This window comes from Dasypus novemcinctus, chromosome 6 (assembly GCF_030445035.2).
Source record: "Dasypus novemcinctus isolate mDasNov1 chromosome 6, mDasNov1.1.hap2, whole genome shotgun sequence".
Taxonomy (NCBI): domain Eukaryota; kingdom Metazoa; phylum Chordata; class Mammalia; order Cingulata; family Dasypodidae; genus Dasypus; species Dasypus novemcinctus.
In genome coordinates this window covers 39,350,219-39,357,885 of record NC_080678.1, presented here as the reverse complement: position 1 = coordinate 39,357,885, position 7,667 = coordinate 39,350,219, and positions in this window count along the sequence as shown.

Genomic DNA, 7,667 nt, shown 5'->3' with positions numbered 1-7,667 from the left:
TTTTTTTTTTTTTTTTTGCTTCTTCATTGTCAGGGAATGTAATTAAATGCCCTTGTTCTAATTACACCCATTTTCCATTCCAGCTGCTTGGAGTTCCTTCTCTCTTAAATGGCTTGCAATGATCTGCCTGGCTACAACCTTCCTCCCTCAGGAATGGTTAGCCTGGATGCCAGGTAGTTCTCCTAACAGTTTACAGAGTCCTGGTTAATAGGGAACATTTCTTGCCATCGTGAGTAATGGCAGAAACTTATTTATTTATGGGAGTGGTAAGTGGATATCTTTTCTTGCTTTAATTTAGGACTGCTGGGGACAAAGTACCATCAAGTTGACCACGATTTACCAGAATGCCAGATTTTCAATGTTCTTAGTATACAATATTCCATGCTGTAGACGGAGAAAGAGGAAAGGGGCAAAATTTGTCATCTTGCAGAGCTAGTCTTTGGGAAAGACAAGTTCTCACATTCAGGCAATTGCTCAAATTTAGATACCATCTCCAAGTCAGACTACAGAAGCATAACATACATATACATGTGTATCTATATTACTAAATATACATATATTACTATATATACATATATGTATACATATATATTACTAGATCATTCATAAAGAGTAAATAAACATTTTAAATACGCCACAATGTAATCCTAGTTTTGGAATTACTGCTTTATTTGTTGAATATGTCAGGAACAACAAAACGAAAAGTACTGGGGACTTTGCCCAGCCTCTGGCTGGGGCCCCATAACTGACAGGACGGGGTGGGGGTGGAGGCGGGGGAGCGCCTGTAGGGGTGGATGGGGCAGCGGGTACTTCAGGGCAGCTCCCAGACCTCAGCGACTAGGGCGCAGGCGCGCTGGCTCCAGGCCGGTGGCGCCCGAGCCGAGGCAAATGGCAGCCATCCGGGCACCCCGGGGGTCAGAGAGTTGGTCACCGCCTGGCGGGCAGGGCGAGCGAGGCGCCGGGTGGACGGCGGAGCGACGGGAGGCAAGAGGAGCCTCGGCGGGGCCCAGACTTCAGGAAGGCGGGGACAGCCGGATGAGCCCCGCCTGGGACCTGGTGTCAGATCAGGCCCGACTCGGAAGTCGAACGACAGCGGTGGCCAAGGCCCCTGTGCCGGGCGGCGTCTCCGCGGCTCCCACCCCGGGGAGGGCCTTGTCTCTGCGCTCTTGGGAGCTGCCGGCCGAGGCGCGGCGCTGCGGGAAGGACATCCTGCGAGTCCTTGTTTTGTTTCCTTTTTATTGGTTTTCTCGGTCTCGTCCTGAAAACTAAAGTTTCAGGGGCAGGGCGACAACCGATCACCCCATTCTGTCCCCACACGTGTAAGGCTGGGAGGGCGCAGTCCTCGCTGGATTTCCCCTCTGCCCTCCTGCCCCCAGCCGCTCCCCGCCTTCACAGTGGTTGCCGAGTAGCCTGGGTGGACTTCCTGCAAAGACAGTGTTTAGCGCTTTGAAAGGTGGTACTTTTGGAGGAGGAAAATACTCCCACGGAGCAGGGGGAATTACAGTGGGAGACTCACAAGGAAGTGACGGGTCCTCAAAAGAAGATCGCCCCTTTCCTCTCTTCAGTCCCTTTGGTGCAGAATTTGACAGGGCAGTTGCCCCCTGGGATCTGTCATTCTTCGACTCTGGGTGCAGGCCTAGGAACAGCCTCATGGCCCAGGTCAGTTTTGCCTAAGTTAAATGCCCTGCATCCTGTTTTCTGTGTCCGCATCCAGATCCTTGACCCAGTGATGCAGAGTTTTTCAGGGTTAGCTGGAAGCCACAGTCCAGCCTCCGGATGCAGCCTGGGACCAGCAAGTGTGAAGAGGAGACCCCTTCCCTTTTGTGGGGTTTGGATCCTTTGCTCCTAGTCTATGCAAAACTCTACATCAGGGATCTCCTAGACTTGAAGGAGTCCCGGGAGGTGCCAGGTATGTGGCTGGTTGCAGGATGGATGCTTGTGTTGCTTATGCACCCAGTCCCCTCAAACTGCGGAAATCTGGGGTTTAGGGGCTTTCAGGAGAGGCTTCCCTGCTGGAGGCTTTGAAAATGACTGAGCTTGGACCCTCCAGTACGTTAATATCTCTGTAAGCTAAAAACATTCAAAGTCACTGTTTTTGTTTTGTTAATAGATGCTCGGGGGAGTAATATTTCTACTAAAGAAACTTTTACGTGCCTTTGGAGTCTATCATTTAAAAATGCTTAATTATGTTTTTTGAGGGGAGAGGCAGGGGCTCTACCATTGATGGGAAGATCACTGGGCCAGGCATCCCTGGGTCTGACTGGGTTTCCTAACTGCCACTTTACCTGGCCTAGGCATTGCCATATCTATAAAGCTTAGGTTTCTTCTTTGTAAAAGTGGAGATTAACAATGTTCGATATTCTCCTGTGCTTTGTTGTGTTTTGAATTAATCAGATTCAAATTAATATAAGCTCCCTGAGAGGATGCAGGTCATTTGCTTTGTTCACGGATGTAATCCCACTGCTTAGAATAGTTCCTGGCATGTGGTGGGCTGTCACGAAATACCAGTTAAAAGAACAAGGCATTATAAATGTAAACTTAAAAGAATTTTTTTTATTAGACGAGTGCCTACTAAAGATAGGTTCTTCATACCTAAAAATGTAACAAATAGAATTTGGAAATAGATTTAGATAATTCACATAGCTATGTGTGGATCTTCACATGAATGCTGTGCTTTATGGGAAGTTTGATTAAACTCTCTTTGCTATGAGTGAAGATTTCCATCAAGGGCCTTTCTGAATTGCAAAATATAAGGCAGAAGCTGTAAGTAATCTGTATTATCCAGGTTTTGTTTGTTTGTTTTAAAGATTTATTTACTTTGTAAAAAATTTTTAAAAATTCATCTCCCACACTTCCCACCATGGATCTCTTATCTGCTCACTGTTTGCTCTCCTTCTCCAGGAGGCACCAGGAACCGAACGCAGGACCTCCCACATGGGAGGAGAATGCCCAATGGCCTGAGCTACATCTTCTCCCTGTGGGCTGCAGTGTCTGCTTGGCTTGTGGCATCTTCTCATTTAGGCCTCTGCTCCTTGTGGTGGTGAAGTGCCTCGCTAATTGCGGCGGGTGTGGTGTGGTGTCTAGTTCATTGTGAGAGTGTGGCATCTGCTCACCTTCTTCAGGAGGCACTTGAAACCTAACCCAGGAACCCTCATGTGGAAGGCAGGCACCCAACTGGTTGAGCCATATTTGCTTCCCTGTATTATTCAGTTTTTATGAGGCAAGGTTTTATGTGTCTCCAGTTTCATATACAAATATATCACTATGACATTATTATGAAACCTTTTGTATAGATTATCACACATTTATTTCCTGATTATTCTTGGAAAAGTTCTGTATTTTCCTTGGTGGCCAACTTCCCCACGGTTGTATTTTCAAGAACAATCTATTACGCTTTATAACTCATCTCAGAAGGAAATTTTTTTTTAAAGATGTATTTATTTCTCTCCCCTCCCCCCCACCCCAGTTTTCTGTTCTCTCTGTCTATTTGCTGGGTGTTCTTCTTTTGTCCACTTCTGTTGTTTTCACTGGCATGGGAATCTGTGTTTCTTTTTGTTGCGTCATCTTGTTGTGTCAGCTCTCCGTGTCTGAGGCACCATATCTGAGCAGGCTGCACTTTCTTTTGCGCTGGGTGGCTCTCCTTACGGGGCGCATTCCTTGCACGTGGGGCTCCCCTACACGGGGACACCCCTGCATGGCAGGGCACTCCTTGAGCGCATTAGCACTGCACGTGGACCAGCTCCACACGGGTCAAGGAGTCCTGGGGTTTGAACCATGGACCTCCCATGTGGTAGACAGACGCCCTAACCACTGGGCCAAGTCTGCTTCCCCAGAAGGAAATTAATTCACACTAAATGTCAGCCTAGTTTAAAGAGCTTCTGTGGGTGCTCAAGGAAGTATCAGGGCATGATAGCAGCCTGTTGTGAAAGCTTAATCCTTTCTGTGGTAAAGTGTGGTAAAGGACCTTATTTTTTTTTTAAAGATTTATTTATTTATTTATTTCTCTTCCCTTCTTCCCCCACCCTGGTTGTCTGTTCTCTGTGTCTATTTGCTGCATCTTCTTTGTCCACTGCTGTTGTTGTCAGCGGCATGGGAATCTGTGTTTCTTTTTGTTGCGTCATCTTGTTGTGTCAGCTCTCCGTGTGTGTGGCACCATATCTGGGCAGGCTGCACTTTCTTTCACACACTCCTTGTGCATGGGGCTCCCCTATGCGGGGGACACCCCTGCATGACAGGGCACTCCTTGCGCGCATCCGCACTGTGCATGGGCCAGCTCCACATGGGTCAGGGAGGCCCGGGGATTGAACCATGGACCTCCCATGTGGTAGACAGATGCCCTAACCACTGGCCAAGTCTACCGCCAGGACCTTCTTACCTATTCAAAACAAACCAAGAGAAATTGATACTTGTGATCTTGGCCATATCACTGGTGATAATGTTTCAGGTGTTTTTCTAAGTCAAATCTCATATTTAAAGAGGACATCAACCAGATATTCAGAGAATGCTTATTTTTTAAAAAGATTTATTTTATTTATTTTACCCCCTCTGTCATTGTGTGCACTTGTGTCTTTAGGAAGCACTGGGAACTGAACTGGGGACCTCTGACATGGGAGGGAGGTGCCTAATCGCTTGAACCACCTCTGTTCCCTGCTTTGTTGTGTTTTTTCTCCTTGTGTCTCTTGTTGTGTCATCTTGTTGTACCAACTTGCTTCACCTACCTGCTGTCTTGCTCATTTTCTTTAGGAGGCATCAGGAACCTCTGCTCCATGCTTTGTTGTGTCTATCATTATATTTTCCTTCTTCAGTCTCTTGTTGCATCATCTTGTTGTGTCAGCTTGCTGCATCTGCCCATCATGCAAGCTCACTGTCTCCTTTTGGAGGCACCTGGAACCAAACACTGGACCTCCCATGTAGTACGTAGCTCAGTAGCCTGAGCCACATCTGCTTCCAGAGAATGCTTTTTAGACTATACTGTACAGATCTGAGGTGAGCAAAATGCCACTATTCTTGTTGTTCATTGTTGTTTTTTGTTTTGCTTTTTTCCTGACTTGTGTGTTCAATATAAAATCTATTAACATTTAAACATGAAGAACTGTCTTAAACAAAAGTAATACTAGATATTATTTTTAATCAAAATATGTTAGTTATGTATTTAAGGGTTCAACAAAGTTGAAAGAGTTCATAATAATTATAATTAAAGGAATCTATATTTGAAAAATACTATCTTAGAAATTATATTTCTACCACACTTCATGAGAGCATCAATTGTAGTGAGATGAAATGATAGCAGTTAAACTGAGAATAATCAAACTTAATTTTCTGTAAATATTTATTTTTACATTTCCCCCTTCCCCTCCATCTGCCCTGCTGTTTTTGCTGCAGTGTTGTTTTCTCTTCTCATTTTCTCTCCACTAGGATTCCCAGGGATTCGTTCCTGGAGACCTCTGATGGGGAGAGAGATTCCCTGTCAATTGCGCCCCCTCAGTCCACGGCGTCCTGGCTTGCCATGCGTGCAGGCTTTCTCTTCTTCTTTTTTATCAGGAGGCCCCAGGGATCGAACCCAGGTCCTCCCATATGATAGGCAGAAGCTCTATCACTTGAGCCACATCTGCTTCCCTAAAATTACTTTTAAAGAGAGAAATCCAGGCATATCTCTTATAGCTGTGGATTTTCAGAGGGCACAGGCTGTGGAAGTAAATTAAACCTTTGGGCCTCTGCAGCTTGAATGTTGAACAGCAAGGGCAAAAGGGCCACCTGGGAAAAGCTGGGGCTTCAACTCTACTTTTACCAATATTTCCCTGTTCTGACCATGTTCCTTTCTTCACTTGTTGAGCTTCCTCTCAGTCAATAGAGCCGCCAGCCCCCTTTCTTGAGCATTTTCCTCATGGATGATGATCATGTGTGAGAGAAAGATGCGGTTCTTTTGAATTCTTTGCCGTGGTCTTTATTTTTATTCTTATTTTTTTTAATTGATTTATTTATTTATCTCCCCTTCTTCCCCCACCCCGGTTGTCTGTTCTGTGTGTCTATTTGCTGCGTCTTCTTTGTCTGCTTCTGTTGTTGTCAGTGGCACGGGAATCTGTGTTTCCTTCTGTTGCGTCATCTTGTTGTGTCAGCTCTCCGTGTGTGTGGCACCATTCCTGGGCAGGCTGCACTTTCTTTCTCGCTGGGTGGCCCTCCCTTCGGGGTGCAAGTCGGGGCTCACTCCTTGAGTGTGGGGCTCCCCTACACGGGGGACACCCCTGCATGGCAGGACACTCCTTGCCCGCATCAGCACTGCACATGGGCCAGCTGCACACGGGTCAAGGAGGCCCGGGGTTTGAACCGCAGACCTCCCATGTGGTAGACGGATGCTCTAACCACTCGGCCAAGTCCGCCGCCAGCCGTGGTCTTTATCTTACTGCAGAGGATATACTTCTGATATGTGAAGTTTACTTTTCTATACATTTTACCAAGTTTCTTCTGCATTTCTGAGCAGTAAGTTTCCTCAGTTGAATTTGTCTAAGGTGCATTACATGTTTTTGATGGATCTTAGGCGGTGTTCTGAAATTTCATCTGAAGTGTCTCTATGTCATACTCATTGAGAATTTTCAGATAGCAAAGATTCTAGCTCATTTTGGAGACTTTATTTGCCCTCTACGTTCTTCATTCATTTGATTTTCTTCACATACATTCTTGAGAATTTCTTGTTTTTATATGTCAAGGCTTTTGGGAAAAACAGGGAGGTTCACCACAGCAGTGACTTTTGTCCTGTCAACAGCTGAATGATGGTCCAGGTTACTGCCATTTTCTTATTACTTCTTTTTTTTTCTAATTTCAAGTTGCTACCATGTGTGTACTTTTCTTGAAAGTGTTCAGTCAGGTAAATTTATTATGTTCATTACAGTTTCAGGCAGAGATTTTATCTGGCTCTCTGTACTATTCAGGACTCATTTCATTCTCGCACTGGAGTGCTCACACATATTTATTTCTTCCTTTGGTTCCCGCACATTTTGCAGTTTCTTGGGCAAACAATTGCAGACTTTCCTGAGATGAGTGTGTTCATTCACAGTGTCCTTTATTTTCTTCTAAAGATGTTCTCCATTTTTTTCTGAGATGCTTTTCAAAAAAATTTTTTTATTTGTGTCAGTCTCATGGGATTGGATGGCTTCTGCTGCCTCTTGGAATGACCGTGTCTGTTCTTGAAGGTGAGCCATCACCATCCCATGAGGTAAATTTGTGGGCTCTCTATTCTGTCCTTTCTCCAGCAGGTCTAGTGTATCTTTGAGTGAAGGGCTGTTCAGACTGTTGCCGAATGCTGCCAAGCACAGAGTCTGTCATGTCAGAGGACCGGCTCTCACCACAGGGAGCTCGTAGGCTTTGTAGCCTGGTGTCCTCAGACCAGTCTCCTCACAGGCTGTGGTGTTCTTCAACGTGGGTGTGTATTTTCTATTTTCTTGGAGATTTTGTCTTAATAATGTTTGCCTTGAGTTGAAATTCATATAAGATCATGTTATCTTTATAGTTTTTAATTATGTTTTACTTATTTATTTATTTATTTATTTATTTATCCCCCCATTTCCCCATTGCCTGCTCTCTGTCCATTCGCTGCATGTTCTTCTGTGTCTGCTCGTATTCTCATAAGGTGGCTCCAGGAACCAATCCTGGGACCTTCTGGATGGGAGAGC